Below are 17501 nucleotides of genomic sequence, written 5' to 3' on the forward strand. Positions count from 1 at the left end.
TATTTTCGATGAAGGAAAAAAAAATTTCTTCAGTTAGAAATTGTTTGATTACTTCTTTTCAAATTTATATTCTGTATCAATAAGTAAAATAGAAATAAATATAAAATAACAGTTTAAATTATTAATTAATCAACAACAATGAAAATTCAATTTATTTCTTTAGACAGAAGATAAAAAATTAATGAGAGTTCATCTAAAGAAAATTAAGGAGACAATTCCTTTCAAGTTTCTTTTAAATCCACTAAGTTTTCAATTCAAGCAGTAATTTACTAATTAACGATTTAGAAATAAAAAAAAATAGTTATTGAAAGATTTCTTCATGCTTTTAAGTTAAAAATAAAATTTAACTAATTAAAACCACTCATTTTGGAATGAACTTCAAATCAAAGCAGATAAAATAAACAGAGTCAGATTAACTTTGTAAAAAAATTTTCACAACATATTTTGCAAAAGGTTTTATGTCAATTAACTTTTTTATTTGTTTAAGATATTACAAAGATCCATATGAAATTACATGATTATATTTACCCTTTGTTTGATAATTATATTTTTGAGGAAGCTTTTCAGCAAATCAAATTTTTTATCGCCCTTTGTTTGAGAATAAAATATTTTTGGTTTTAAACTTTATGGAAGAATAAATTTGTTTGAAAAATTAGTTTCAGTTTTCTATTTATTTTTCACATTAATGCACAATAAAATCAATATTGTTTTTGGGGTTAGGGTTATTAATGTTTAATTTCCATATAAACACTGCGGATATTATTAACATATCTCAAAAATCAGTTTTCAGTTTCTAATATTATATAAAGAAAATATTTGACTACATATCTTTTTTTTTCGCAGTGTATATTTTAAGTCAGTTTTTGTGCAGACAAAATACTCGGAAATAATTAGGGGAAAGCTGAAAATCATTTAAAACGCTTAGGTTTAAGTTCAGTATAAATAAACGTAGTTTGCGCTCTCCTTAAAGATGAACTTAAGCCAACATTTTAAATTTATCGGGAGGTTGGGGGTTGAGATAAGGGTAAAGAAAGGGTTCCTAAATCCTTTAAACCTGCCTTGTTTTTTATTTTAATGAACTTTTAGAATTTTTCTGTCATTTCCACTTCATATATTTTCAGGAAAAGATGTAGCGATAAACATAAAATTTTTAAAATAACTTCAACCGGGTCTCCTGTGTTTCAGCACCAAATTTAAACGTATTTTATCCCGTATTTTTTCCAAAAGTGCAACAAATATCCGAGCTTCAATGTTTTCGGATCACAATTTATAAGGTTTTTATCTGCACTGTTAGACATTTTGTAGCCATGTGAGGCTCACATTTTCTACAACTTTTAATACGATGCTAAGTTGAACAACATTATCGTATTTCTTAAATTTGATGAAATGATGATACTTATTCAACTTGGGTGGAAACTTGGTTCATGATAATTGTGTAATTATGGTAGCAACACATTTGAACAATATAAAGAATTTCATAAACAAAAAGACGCAAATAATATGGTTCAACGTTAAGCCGGTTTTTCTAAGAAGGGGATCTAATGGGATCTTATGCATTTTGAGATAAACAGAAATCTAATGAATGCATTTTTTTATTATCTAATATTTTTTGCCCCCTGCTTGGCAACAGAAAAAAACTGAAGAACAAACTGAGAACTAAGATATAAATGACTTAAACGAAAATAAAAAAGAGGGTAACTCCAATTTTTATAAATAAATGGAGTTGGACCACTATTAAAAAAATGCTTTTATGTTTGTATAATGAAAAAAAAAGTGCACAGGTACGAAATGTAAAGCAATACGATTAATTAAAAAAATAAGAAAATCTTAAAAATTCCAAAAGAAAGAAGAAAAAAGAGCATAAAGTATTTATTTTTATTTAACTCCGGCAAAAAGAACGCTACCATATGTTTTTACGTTCACATAAATTATTTTCTCATTCGGTTATTACCCAATGCTATGTTAACGACTTTCAAAATAGGTCGTAATAGAAAATTTGTGAATAAAATTTTCATCAAAAAAACGTGGCAACATTTTCGTCGCTTCTGAATGTTTCTCGCATCCATTACATGATCAGACGCGTTTGTTGACTTGACACTTCACAGTATGTTTGCCGAGAGCTTTGTTTGGGAACTAAGACTGAATATTTATTTGATGTATTTACTATGTAGAAGCGAATCGCTCAAGGAAATAGAATCCATCTTAAAATTGTGAATTTTTGGCGTTACTTACGCCATACACGTATTTTAAGCAAACTAGCTTCCAGTTATGAAAGTATTTTCCCGGCATGAATAAAATAGGCCTAGACTTACAATAGCTTACAGCTACTTATAGCGTTGGAGAAATTTGTGGAAAATACTTTTGAATAATGTAAATTTATAGTCTATAGTTTGTCACTGAAATAAAAAAAAACTTTTCGAAATAGAATAAATAATATATAAAGTAATATTTTTTTAAGTTGTAAAGTTATAACAAATTTAAACCATGCTTAGACATATTTATTAAAACTTAAAATCAACTGTTGGCTTTGTTTTAAAGGCCCGTTGAATTAATATTAGGCTTTTTTTAAATACCTCTTTTTTAAAAAAAAATACTTAAATATATGTTTGTGTTATGTTAGTTTTATTTACAGAGATTGAAAATAAAATAAACTTAGAGATTTTAATAACATTTAGAATAAAATTATATATATATATATATAAAATATGTCTACAATTTCTCAATTTGATCCTGATGGAAACAAAACGCGTACAAAAAAATCAGGATCGAATTTCCGTATAAAATACCGGCACTTTGGGTGCATCATATGTAAAATACATTTTTACTGTAAAATATTAAACCGTATTTTTTACAGCAATATATGCTTAATTAGAGTAAGTAAATGAGTTTACGGTAATTTACTGTAAAAATTTCGGTATGTTACGCAACATGTTCCGGTGAAAATGGATTTTACTGTAAAATGTCCTGGCACCCTGAGCACTGGTACTTTTCACCGTAGTTTAGTCCAAGAATTTTTACTGTGTGGAAAATATTGCAACTGAATGACGAGATGAATTCACTGAATTTAATTTGTTATTGCAGAAGTTCATCCAGTACAATATATTACAAAAAACATGAAATCTTGTCTCATGAGGAAAAAATGTAAGTGTAAGTTAAAATAATTTTATTTAGTCACTAACGAATATAAAAATTGCAAATTTATACAAGACATAAAGTATTTATTTGTAGTTGAGCTTAACCAATAATATCAATGAAACATTAATTCTACGGCAAAGCAAATATAGGAGCTAGTTAATCAATAATTATGAACAATTGTTATACCAATTAAGTTCTTGAATTGTATATTTATCGCACCAAGGTAGAATGTAATTTTACGACAAAGTGTGAATTAGTAAACTTATCAATTAACAAGTCCGTTTCCTTTGAGTCTTATCCAAAGGAAAGAATAATAGAGTAATAAAAATAAGGCTCCTTTAATTTTACGGCCCAACAAAATGGCGAGCGTTAGCAGAATTCTAGCAATTATTCAAAAACAACTGATTCCGCGCATAATTACACAGTTTTGTCTGTATTAGTATCAAGCAACCAGCACCATTATCGTAAATCTCATTCTGAGAATAAATACAGGCTATCTTAAGGAAGATTCCATTTTCTTCTTTAATCTCGAAGCGTAATTTAGAGTTTATTCCCCGTAATCCTACCTTCTTGTATCATTAGAACCCGACTGGCTCTTATTTTTGAGGGATGACTAGTCGAAGAATAACCATTACTAAGTCTGTAACTAATGGTCTCAGCTCCTTCAAGAGACTGGCAAAGCGCCAGTTCAGAACAGAGTCTCAAATTCAATGATGTAATTAAAAATTCGAAAGAGTCCTTTTACTCAAGACTTTATCTCAGGAGTATTTGAGGATCACCGAGCGTGAATTTTTTTTTTGTTTAGTCCTTTAACTCAAATCATCAGGGGTGGAGTGTCAATAAATATACATCTTCCAAACAAAAGAGAGTTATCTAATATTATCAGAATTTGTTATCTCCTTCATTGACGTAGTAAATGTCAAATTGTTATCCAATTCATTAGAAACTTCGTACGTAGCAGTCATCAGGAACTAATTACTCAACCAGCTTTTGTTTTCGAATAATAGAGGGCCGATGGAGTAATGTAAGGAACTTGAATGAAGTGTAATAGATTTTGTATCTGAAACTCGAGTTTGAGATGTAAGATCTTTAGAACTCTCTATTTGCTATTATACATGTTTATGCAATTATAATTTTAAATAAATAAACATTGCAGAATTATCATACTAATCTTTAAATTATTTATAATAGTTACTGTAGGAAAGTGTATTTTTCTGGATCCTAAGATTACTACCAGCGTGGATTTGTAAACTGTCGGATCGTGCTAAGATATATAATGTATCAAGCTGTTGACGGAATATGCATTTCAATGTCTTTGAAATAACAGAAGCATTTCATAGGTTTTTTCTCCATTAAACGCAAATGCTGATTAGTTTTATTCAAAAAAGCGTTCTAAGTAGGTGAATTTATACGTATGCTTGCCTCAGCTTTTCTTCATCATATCGTATTAGTAAACTTTAATAGTATGAGAAAAATGTAATTTCGGTTTATCGCAAAAAGATCAGGCTATTATTAACTAGACATGCAATTACTAATGGTAAATTAAAATTTTAACACAAAAAAGGAAACTTTCCCTCAAATGCAGTACATTATAGATTATACTGTACTAATTTGTATCTGGTCTTTTATTTCTTATTTAACGCGTAATAATATTAAAAAAAGTATTCTGATTCTTTAACCTCTTAAATTTATTGAAGAATAATAAAATCTAGGATATACCAAGAACATTTTATGTCCATCATCATGCAAAAATTAAATAAAACTTCCTGCTTTCGAAGTTAATTACTAAAAATTCTAAAGAACCTTCGTTTATCGCTATTATGAAATGAATTTAGCACTTATTAAAAATTTCAAGCAACTTTTAATTGTTTACTGTTCCTAAAGCATCTTTACTAAAACATTATATATTGCATTGACAGTTTTCTTAAAGATTACATGCCTTCACACTTTAACAATCATTTAGTATTAACACATCACATTATTTAGAAATCCATTATCCAAGAGCATAAGTAGTAATTTTGTAATATTCCCACAGCCATTAAAATGCTTCTAATGCTTATGCGTATTCCTAATTGTCTTTCTTTCCTGCTTAGTTTGAAACATTATTTCCACGCTATAACATTTTGCTAGTATACACACATTGCTATACAATGGGGAGTAAATGTTTAAAGATCATAAATTAGTATCTTATGCAATGTGTCTCAAAATCTTCAATTGGTGGGTTACACCATATTTAAAAATATCTCTGCATTGTGAAACTGAAGTGACAAATATGCAAGTATGGCTGTACAAGAATATATATATATATATATATATATATACATATATTATTATTATTATTATTATTATTATTAGTGTTTGATTACAAGGTTTTTGAAATGTACTATACAGTTACGATCTAGATAATTTTTTACAAAATAATTAGTGACATTTAAAATATTCACTTTAAACGATTTGGTGAATTAGTATTAAATTTTAAATGTTTAAAAATGAAACTTCATGGTTGAGTAGATAATTTCATTGAGAATTATCAGTATTATAATTACAGGCAATGTAAAAATATTTCCTAAGAGTATATGGAAGAATTTACCCCGACCCGCCCTTATTCAGGGCATACGGGTAAATGTTTATTAAAATCAAAAAAAAAAAAATCCAGAGAACAGTACAAGCATAAATTACATAAAATACACATCAGACATGGCAAACAGCCCATGAACATGGCGGGCGTAGAACAGCTAAAATCATGTAAGGTGATAAACATTAAAACAGCAATACATTAAAAGTGTCAATTATAAGAATAATTTAAAAGAGCAATTTAAAAGTTAAACGTGCAAAATTTACAAGAGAACAATATTGTAAAACATTTAAAAACATTACTTTTAAAACCAATTAAATAGTACAAAAGTAAATAACAATAAAATTGGAGCAAAGTAAAAGAAGAAGAGTTTATAAAAGACAGTAAAAAAATGAGACACCCAAGCTGGAAGGAACAAGTTCCGAGACATTAAAGACCGTCCCCCAATACATCCTCTAAAGTTTGCTTAATAATCTTTTTTATGATATTTCTACAAGTCAGGTTAGCATAGCATTGATGATGGCCAATATTATTAAAGTTATTGCCCCGGATTGTCTGGAATTGAGAACAATTCATTAACAAGTGATCAATAGATTGATATTCACCACAGTAATTGCATTCTGGAGTTTTGTGGAATAATTTATATTGGTGTTCTCCAAACACTCCGTGGCCTGTTAAAAATTGATTGAGATAGAAGTTTGCTTGTAGTCTATTTAATTTCGGGTCTTTAAAAAATTTGAAAAATTAAAAAAATTATATATTTTTTATTAATTATATATTATTTTTTATACCTAAGAGTATATATTATACAGTATGTTCGCATTATTAAATTACTAGTAGTATGATTTTTTTTCATTCAAATTCAAAAATTTATCAATAATTGATTTTGCAAATTAAAGAAATTTTAATGATGGATGACTGTTTCTTTAAATCTAAACAACAGCACACAAATAAGCACAAATTAAAAAAGAATGTATTGTTTGGAGATGAACCGCGTTTGCAGATTTAATTTATCAACGCAAAAGAAGACAACCCGCGTTTCATGCTGTAATTCGTAATCATAAATTATTAAAAAACAAAATGTAATGTTGTTCACTTATTTTGACTTAAACTAATACAAAATAATGAGAAATATGTTTAATAAAAATTCTGTGTCAAGGAGTATTTCAAACCAAAAATAAATGAGTTTTATTTACAAATGTTTTACTTTTTCTTTTAACCCACTCTGGATTCGGTGAAAAAAAGTTCCCTCTCCTCTAAATAAAGCGCATTTTAACATTAACAGGAGAAATTTTAGTTTCATTTAAAAAAATTTTTAAATTTCAATTAAACTGGTTTGGATTCTAAACTATGAATCAGATATGAAATATATAGAGACGATTATGAATTTTGTTTCTTGTTAATATATGAAATTTTTAAAATATATGAAACATTATTAAAAATATTATTAATTAATAATAATTATAAAGAAATACTGTTTTATATTTTACCCAATGTTTTCAAACATTTTTTTCAAATATACTAAAACAAAATTGTTCTTTTTATAATTTAAACGTAATTAAAACCTATTTTTTTAAATGAAAGAATGCAGTCTTTAAAATGCGCGATATAAGATCAATGTGTAATAATAGAAAAAAATGTTCAAATTTTGCATAATTAATTAGTATGTGCTGTGAAAAGTATTTTTTAAGACAGTTACATGGAGATAATTTCGAAGAGGGGCATAAATGAGTAATTACTTCAAAGCTAACAATAGTCTGTCAATAGATTTCAAATAGTCATCTTTCAACAAACAATCATTTATTACCATTCTATAATTTTGAAGATGTTACCGTCAGAAACGTGTAAGGATGATATGTCACCCAGAAAATGATAAATTAACCATGAAGATAAAACAACATGTCATGAAACTTCCTCTTACCTGTGACTGGAAGAGACAAAGCTCCAATAGCGTGGGTTCGATCAATTACCGATAATTAATGATTTGCGCTAAATGTTCATCTGCTTCCTTCCTCCCCCTACGGGAAACATACACGATTCACTAGTGGGACGATAACAAAACCTAGAATCATTCTCTTGAAGTACCCTTCGTCCCTTTTAATAAATTTAAATTAACGCTGCATATTGAACTTTTCTAAGAGAAATCCAAATAAATTCCTGGTTAGGGCTTTTATTCTGTGAAATATTTTGGCGTTGAGGGAACTGAAATATCCAAGTATAAGCCAATGCAAATTAGTTTCAGGGAAACTGGGGGAAATGTCAGTTCCTCTGCTGCTCTCTTGACTTCGTGAAAGAGAAATGACGGAAGACAAGCCTGTAATTCAATTTCTCCTAACTTTCGAGGTACCCCCGTGAAGTTTAGAGGTATGAAATTCGAGTGGCAACTAGACGCTTCTGTAAGTTGTAAATTGGATGGCCCTTGTTCTAAGGAAAGGATACATTGTGGTATCATATAAAATATATTCCATACATTTTAAAACTAATCGGTTGCAACGAAAGTTGCGGGTACTAAATTTAAATTTTTTTAGTTTCTGTTCAATATAGCATGCTTAAATTAACCAGTATTTTTGGGATTTATGCATTAAACAAAATGTCATCAAGGGTGTCTCAAAATTTACGTAATATCTGAATTTTTTGCTGTTTATGCTGAATAAATAATGTTAAAAATAGACAAATTCATGTATGGTTGAAAAAAGTAGAGAAACTAGAGTGTCAAGTAGACGCTTTTGTAAATTAAAAAAAAATATTGCTTTTCTTCTGAGAAAACTACAAGAGCACGTTTGTGGTATAAAACACATCTAATCATATAAAATATGTCCCATACTTTTTAAAACTAATCGATAGCAAAAGGGAATGAATGGAATGAAGATTGAATGAATAATTTTGGATTCTGTACAGTTATTTGGGATTTAGTAGAGGTCTCATGTGTGAGAGGTCATGAGCTCGATCCCCGCCGACCGAAGAATCTCCGTGTACAAAATGATGTCTGGTACACACTAAATCTGTCGAGGTCATAAAGTCAAGATCCATAACAAATCAATATATCTGAAGGTACTGGATCGGAGATCGATCGTGCTCTGGTTCTAGTCAAAATTACGATAGGCGGGTGGATGGGTTTTCTGTGAATATGTCCTCCTGAGCAAAGGGGATGTGACGTATGTTTGTTTCCTCCGGATCATTCCCAGGTCTGTTTCCTAGTTTGTCGCCAAAAGCCAACTATGCAGTTCCAGTGCTACGTAAATGAAAGTAATAAAGCGCATCGGGATTTAATATATTTATAGACTAAAGGATGTCGCAAAGCTCAAGCAATATTCTATTTTTGCGCTGTTTATGTCAACAAAAAAATACATAAGGACTGCAATTAGTTCAGAGTAATGAAAAATAGAGAGAGCATTAAACGAGGAAACAACGCATTTTCATTGTCGAGAAATTCTTTGAGCATTGCAGTGTCACTTCATTTTTTTGTTAATTTCCGTTGGTTTTCAGAATTGATTGCCTAAATCATGCGATTTAAAGCTTTTAGATGCTTCTTTCAAAAGTTACGTTTTTAACATTATTAGAACTGTGGCCGCTATTATGTGGATATTAATTAAAATAAAAAATAAATTAAAATATTTTGAGAGCAAATGAAATAATAAAGATTGAAATAAATATATAAAAAAAGAAAAAAAAGAATTTTTTGGCAAATATCTTTGATACGATTTGCATTTTAATTTATCTTACAATTATATCGCATCGTGCAGTGCAGCTTTAACTCGAGTTATGCTGAAAATCAGCAAGTTTCGCTTGTTAAAGTAAAAAGAGTAAATGCTTCTGCCACCCAGAGTAAAAACGTTGATATAATTTGTAACTTAACATTTTTCACACATTTTAATGTCTGATCATTTAAAATGTGAAGCTTGCCGCAAGTTACATTTTACTCATCGCATTAGTTTATCGAAAAGTACGTATAAAGCATAATAATATACATCTCAATATTTTAATTTACTTCAAATTTCAATTATGAAGTAAATCAATTTTAGAACTTCAAATATTGTAAAAAATTGGTTCAGCACTGAACTAAAAAATCGGTACTTTTTCTCGTAATACGGAACACATTTTCTGAAACCTTAACAATATGTTACATTTAACCATATTTCAGATTAAATTGAATCATAATAGATTGAATTGAATTAGTGTAACAGAAAATATATTCCTATAAAATAATTCAGAAACTATTCCGAATTTCAGTAACTTAGCCTTTACGAGTAGCAATTTTATTTTTAAGGCACAAAGGAAAAATGATATATTGCACAATATTTTAATTTATTTTAAATAATTCAATGAAAACTAACTGGTTTAGAACTACACATACCGTCAGAAAAATCGGCTTAAACTTTGAACCATAACATAACTAATAATATATGTACTTTTACCCAAAAGAAAGTCAACATTTTCTGCAAAAAAAAGGTGTTTGCTTTTCGAATTCATGAATATATATATATATATATATATATATATATATATATATATATATATATATATATATATATATATATATATATATATATATATATATATATATATATATATATATATATATATATATATATATATATATATATATATATATATATATATATATATATATATATATATATATATATATATATATATATATATATATATATATATATATATATATATATATATATATATATGCGTGCTGCAATTAAACTATTTCTTCTGAATATAACTTGAATAACCAAAGGAAAAAATTATATAATTATTAACTTAATTTATTGACGGAAAATTTGTTTCAATGTTTAATCTGAATATCTTCACTATCACCGATAGTACATACGTTCTTCAACGTCAATAAGATATTAAATTGCATCTTGTTTACGTTCAAATTGAACCATAGTGTCCTAAAATCAAGTTTAAGTAATAAAGAAATTTAGTTAAACTTGCCAATACCTTAAGGTTAAAGCGAATCATAATTTTTTTTAAACCGTAGTGAATCAACATTCACCAAAATTTCTAACAAACAAAATATGAGTTAAAAAACTCAACCTATGAGCAGAATTAAATGTAAACTGAAAACTAGAAAAACTTTCTCATAGATATCAGTTTGAAAATATATCAAATATAACTTTTATTTTACGTTAGATGATTATTATTTTATTTGGAATTATTCAATACAATGAATCAAACTACGAAATGTTTTCTCAATTCATAAACGTATTGTTTTTCCGCTAGATAAAATTTTCTCCTACACACTAACACGTCTTTTTTATTCATGAATGTATATTGTATTTTTGTGTATTTCACATGCATCAATAAAATAAAAGAAACAAACACGAATACAGTTATAGAAATTGCTATACTACGAGTTTAATCTAGAAAAAAAAATCTGCTGCTATCAAATTTCTTCACAGACTTCTTCTATTAGAGATAAATTTTTCTTTTCTCGTTTCAAATGTTTGAGTCGCAAATGATAAACGATTCCCACTAGTGTTGTTCTTGGAAATTGAGAAAAAAACAAACAAACAAAATCAGGTTTCTTTTTGAAAAAGAATGATTCTTTCCAAAAAGCAATTTCAGATAGTGGAAAGTTTTAAAGCCTTATCACATCAGGAAAATTCATCGGCAATTTTTGTAGCGGCCCTCCGTGGCACATCATGGAAGAAATACGCAGCATCTGTTGGAACTTCTTTGGGAGTACTTTAATCTTATACAACATTCCCATTTGCGTTGAAAAGTTATGCATTTTGAAAAAAAAAATATTAATGACTGATCTTTCGAAACATAAAGAAAAATTTTAAGCATCATTTCTTTCCAAATTTCAGCATTTTTATCTTGGATTAAGTAGTTAACAAACTGCAAAGCAACTGTAATTTTTGCACTGACTCCCCGTGGTACATCATGGAAGAAATACGCAACATATATTGAACTTCCTTGGGAGGGCTTTGATCGTGTACAATTTTGTTAAATGTGTTGTAATGTTATACATTTAGATTTAAGAAATATTAACGGCTATTGACTGATCTGAATTTGACTGACTGATGACTGATCTAACTAATGACTGATCTGAAATTTCTCAAAGCATTAAAAATGCTTAAGCATCATTTCTACAAATATTTCAGCATTTTTATTTTGGGCAAATTAATCAAGAAATTGTAATGCAACTGTAATTTTTGTAGTGGCCTTCCGTGGTACACTGTAAAAGAAATACGCACTATCTTCTGGAACTTTTTTTGGAGTATTTTAAGCTTTTACTGCGCAGTGTGGCTAATCTGGTAACATCGATTCAATAAATGCGTACGGTTAACTGTACGGTTAAAGGTCGCACTTTCTAATGTTTTGTCTGATCGAAATTTTCAATTAAAATTTGCTGTTTTGGAACGGGTTAATCTTGTACTACATTCCTGTGTGCGTTAAAAAGTGATGCATTTAGAAAAAAATATTATTCTCCGATCTTTCATACGAATAGTAAAAAAAAAAACTGTAATGTAACTGTAATGTTTGTAGTGATTCTCCACTGCTCATTATGGAAGAAATACGCACCATCTGTTGGAAATTCTTTGGGAGTATTTTAAACTTTTATTGGATAGTGCAGCTAGTCTGGCAACACCAATTCAATAAATGTTACAAACCACTAGACATGTAGAACTAATTATCTTTAAAAGTTTAGTAACCTCGATTAAGCGACAAAGACTCTAAATATGACGCTTTACTCAGAATGTACTGTTTAAGGGAAAATTATTTGAAATTAGATTAGTTCATTTCTAGAAAACATCTGAAAACAATAATTTTAAAAAAAAATGCGTGAAGAAGCTTTAAGTGCATTTTTAACGATGTTCCATTTTTGGAACTTTTGCATTTGTATGGATGGGGGTTGCGGTTGCTTAAGCAACATTCTAGAACAAATCTTTGGTCTGAATAGAATGGTATCCACTTAGAAGGCCTAAAAATTGCATAATAACAATTTTTGAATTGAGTTAATTCTTTACACTTTTGGTTAAGCTTAAAATGATCATATATTGGCGAGATATTCCACGCTTTCTCCTGAAGTAGTTTAAATAATATGCCAATGGGAACGCAATTCTTGAATTCTGGATATTTTGTAAAATTGTTAAATACTTTTCCAATTTTTTTGCTCGTCAAATTTCAGTTTTTCGACTTTATAATAGGGATTTTAAATTTTAATTTTATTTGCGCCTGTTCTTGGAATATGATTTTTATTTCATTTGGATTAATGTAATAATACAATTGAACAGAATAGCAGACTTCACATCTAAGTTTTTCTTATCAATTAAATCTGCTGGTTTTTAAGTCTTCCAGTTTCGAAATCAGAAATAGTTTCTAAGAAGGCTTCTTGTTTCAAGTAGCCCCATGAGAGCAAGCAAAATTTGTAAATGAGGCAAATAGAAGAAAAATGCAAACTAATCTTTAATTCATTCGGTAACGAAAAATGTATTTTGGAAATAATATAAATCACAAGAATCAGGAAAGAAAAGCTATCAATAGCAAGAATGTATTAAATACAATTGTTGGGAATACATTGAAAAATCCTTTTGATGTAAATCTCAACTCTATCATTGTTAAATAACACAAAAATAACACCTCCTGAAAGCCATAATCTTATCAAAAAGAATTTATTTTTCAACAAAAGAAATAAATACTGATAATGAATGCATACTTTACGTTACGCTCAGTATAGTAATAACTTCAGCCACTTCACTCTTTCATTAGCCATTTATAAATTCAACAGATGTTAAACCTAGACACATTTATCCCCCTTTATTATTTCAACGTCATTATTTTAACCGAAAAAGTGCATAATATCATTTCAATGACATGCACATAAAATAACTCAATGAATTACACGAGATCTAAAAAAATAACTCTTAAAACGCCGTTGTTCCAAAAAAGTAACAGTTTTAAACTAACATTTTAATGTAAAACTTTTTAAAGTAAAATTTTGAAATCGAAGCCTAGGAAACCATTATATTATCCTTTCAAATGCTCGTAAATGTTGCAGTCAACTTATAAAAATTGAATTTTTGGTAAGCTATACTACAAGCGGCCGAAAAATTAGCAAATTATATCAAATTAAAAAAAAGTCATTAGAAATTAAATATTTATTGAAACAGAATCAAACTAAAAGCAGAAAAAAATCATAATGTAAATTTTAAATGTATGTAAAAAAAAATTATTCGCACTTTTATTGCTAGTTAAATTCAAACTTAAAATCCATGTTCCATTATTGGAAGTTGTCAGGCAAACGATTAATCTCTCACAAACAAAACTTAACTAACGAAAACATTTGTACGAAAATTCCAATCACGTTGGGTAAAGTTTTTTCAGCGACAAAAAACTATGATCTAAATAATTTAATTCTGACTTGGATTTTTATATCTTTTTAAGCAAACAATTGGCATGGTTTAAAATTATTTTTCATATACAATAATGTATTTTCTGGCATGATTTGTCTAGTGTATAGTTTTTAATCATATACATTGCTTTCAATGTAGTTCAAAACCGAAATAAATGTTAAAAATATCAAAGTATATCTAACTGATATATACCACCAAATACATAAAAGATTCCTCCTAGTTAGATCAAAAAGAAAAGATCAATCTAATTATATATAGCACTGAGCTTATACAATAAATCTATACTTTTTGCGCTCTCTGTATTGACCGAATAATCATACAAAGAAAGAAAAGGATTAGGAATAAAGGAACAAACAGTGGCCTAGCAGATGTCCAAGGTAAACAAAGGGAATAAAGAAAATGTCTGCAAAATACAAATCTCTATACGCCCATTGAATGTATTAAATACAATAATATAAGTCACACAGCTATACAGTCACATTCCTTTCATAAGTAATCTTGCAATTAAACTATTTTGGGATTTTATTTTTGTCTTATTTCAGTTCAATTTTACTGTGTTTGTTACAAAATAAAGGAGTAAGTTATCTTTATTTTTTTTTCAGGCAAGAAAATTTTCTGGGATTCTTTTAAAGAAAATCAAAATTTCCTAACAATCTCGGTATTTCCATTATTATTGAGAAAAAACACTTTTAAGTCGAGAAAGAACTAAGTGTAAAGAATTTTATTCAAGTTAAGTTTAAGTTCAATTGAAGTGATGTTCAAAGTTTAATTGAAACAAAGAAAAGTACCAAACCACCAAGATAAAACTAGCTAACTAACTAACTAGATAAAATCTATTAGTAATATATATATATATATATATATATATATATATATATATATATATATATATATATATATATATATATATATATATATATATATATATATATATATATATATATATATATATATATATATATATATATATATATATATATATATATATATATATAGGAAGAAATCATCCACCCTTACCTTTTAACCTAACAATCAAAAGTTAGAATTAATAATAAATACTACGTGGAAATGTCTTATAGGCAAATTTTTTTATTTTGATTATGCATAAATAATTAAAATTTTAATGACGGTAGTAGATTAATTGCAGATTACACTTAGACATTCGTTTTAAGATATTCGAAATTATATATTTTTTCTAAATTTAAAATGTTCCATTTGTTTTCCTATAAAATTTTATTTACATATAAATAAATAATGCACGCCATTTTATCTTATCTTCATGCGTTTGAACATGAAACTTTATTGGAATATATATTGTTGCAAAATAATACTTAATTACGAAATTTAAAAGATATATTTATTCTAATTTGAATAAAGAACCTTTCTTCCATTTTAACTGCAAGATATACGAACAGCTAATTTTATTTTCTAAACCGTAGAATATCGCTTGCAAAGTAATATTTAATCAAGCAATGTAAACTCATTTCGTAGAAATGTATTAACAACAATGATGAGAAATAAGACATTCAATTCAAATGCAGAAATTATTTGAGGAATAAAGTCGTAGGCTTCTGCAAGCATAAAAGTCAGAAGGCTACAATATCCACAAAAGTAATTATGCTAAATTTTTTTTCCTTATTTTATTCCGACAAATTCACTTAATGAAATTGTTCCGAATCGAATTGCGAAATGATAATCATATTAACGGTATTTAATCATCACACATTATGCATGTTTACTTTAAGAATACAATATTCTTTTTCTCTTACCCGGACATTCTCGAATTAAATTAGACTCGACTATTTTGCCTTCAAAAATTTGGCAAATTTTCGTATTTGAAACATACTGAGATGTTTATTCAATTATGGGAAGACGAATGTATTGATTTACTCTATTTATTTAGTCATCTTTAGTACAAGGATCGAAAATACGAATAATTAAGTAAACGTCTACGCAAATTAAAAAAATATATTGTCGAAGGTAGTAATTTGCATTATAACAGTAATTTTGGTTCGAAATTTAATGCAATTTTATCATATATTTGATGCCATTATATTTTCATATCGAATTATTAAGGAACACTTTGCATAAAAAAGACGAAAAACCAAACAAACATCAGTTTAATAATTTTATTTAGCATTATCTAAATAGTAGGGTGGCACTGAGACGGCTCATGTTTTCCAAACATGAATAATTAATAAGCATAATTACATAGATTGATTGGTGAAGAGGAAAACGCCACGTATGGTCAGTCACCTATATTGTCTACACGGCATATGAACAGTCATAACGGAGCATATTGTAGTTTTTGTTCGTGCTTATTATGAAACTAAGTATTACAGAAGTATAACTCTTTTTTAGACTGTGCTTCAAAACCGTTAGAACCAAAGTACTAATACGAGTTGTAACATGAGAGGATGGAATTAAGATCACGTTATCTGTTCTTGGATCGCTGGTGTCATTCATCTATGTCACCGTGAACTGTGAATGCATCACGGTACTATAAGGGTTAGTGCTGGTTCACATGTTAATAGTTTCTTGGAAGACCATGTGTGAAGAAAACATGTGTTGAACATTCAAGTCATAAAACGGTTGTTGATGAAATTGTGTCGATTAACAACGACCTGCAACTAAAAGTGACGTTTATAAGAACGCATCACGTTAAATAGGGGATATCTTTATACACCACATACAGGAAATTAACTTTAACCATAACCAAGTAAATGGTATGTTTCAGTGCCTTTATAGAAGGTACAATTTTCTTTTCCTGCTTCCTTTAATGGCTTTTTTAAAATGTATCAAAAGATTTAGATCAAACTTAACACTTCGGTAACAAATAGTAATGCGATTATTTAGTATTCTTGGTGTAAATAATTCTGAATCAAAAATTTGTAGAAAAAATTTTGGATAATTTAAAAACGTAAAAAAATTATTTGTTTTGCTGAAGGATTTTTTTTATAAACCGATAAGCAATGGTCGTAGAAAGTTTATTCCATAAAACTAAATTTATCTAACATTGGGAGAGGAGCAAATACGTTAAATTGTAGAGACAGAAATTTCTATTTTATCTAACAAAATGGCTGAGTCTGAATTCAAAAATGTATTTAGTTTTTCATTCCTATTCTGAAGTGTTATTAGTTTGAAGTATAGCAATTTTTATCTTTAAATGACTATTTTCTGGACTCCAATTTATCTAAATTCTCATAAGCATAAAAGTAATTAAATAATGTTAAACTATATATATATATATATAATACAGGGTGTCTCAGTTAAGCGTTTCAGAACTTCTAAGAGGGGTAGGGGGCATCCTGACGACTCGAAATCATATAGCAATGTGGGGTCGGAAATGCTTTCCTGAAACGGTGACGTACACAGAAGCACCATAAAGAAAAGAGACCGTAAGAGAAAAATCG

The 17501-nt window shown here is 28.2% G+C and overlaps 1 protein-coding gene across 1 annotated transcript in view; it reads right to left on the minus strand.

Moving 5' to 3' along the window:
- The window catches only part of Fas1 (fasciclin 1 Fas1 domain-containing), a 276999-nt gene that overhangs the window by 209926 nt on the left and 49572 nt on the right, over nt 1-17501 (minus strand). The window lies entirely within an intron of this gene.

The sequence above is a fragment of the Parasteatoda tepidariorum genome, chromosome 11, assembly GCF_982258835.1.
Source record: "Parasteatoda tepidariorum strain Cologne lab strain chromosome 11, Ptep-v5.0, whole genome shotgun sequence".
Classification (NCBI taxonomy): Eukaryota; Metazoa; Arthropoda; class Arachnida; order Araneae; family Theridiidae; genus Parasteatoda; species Parasteatoda tepidariorum.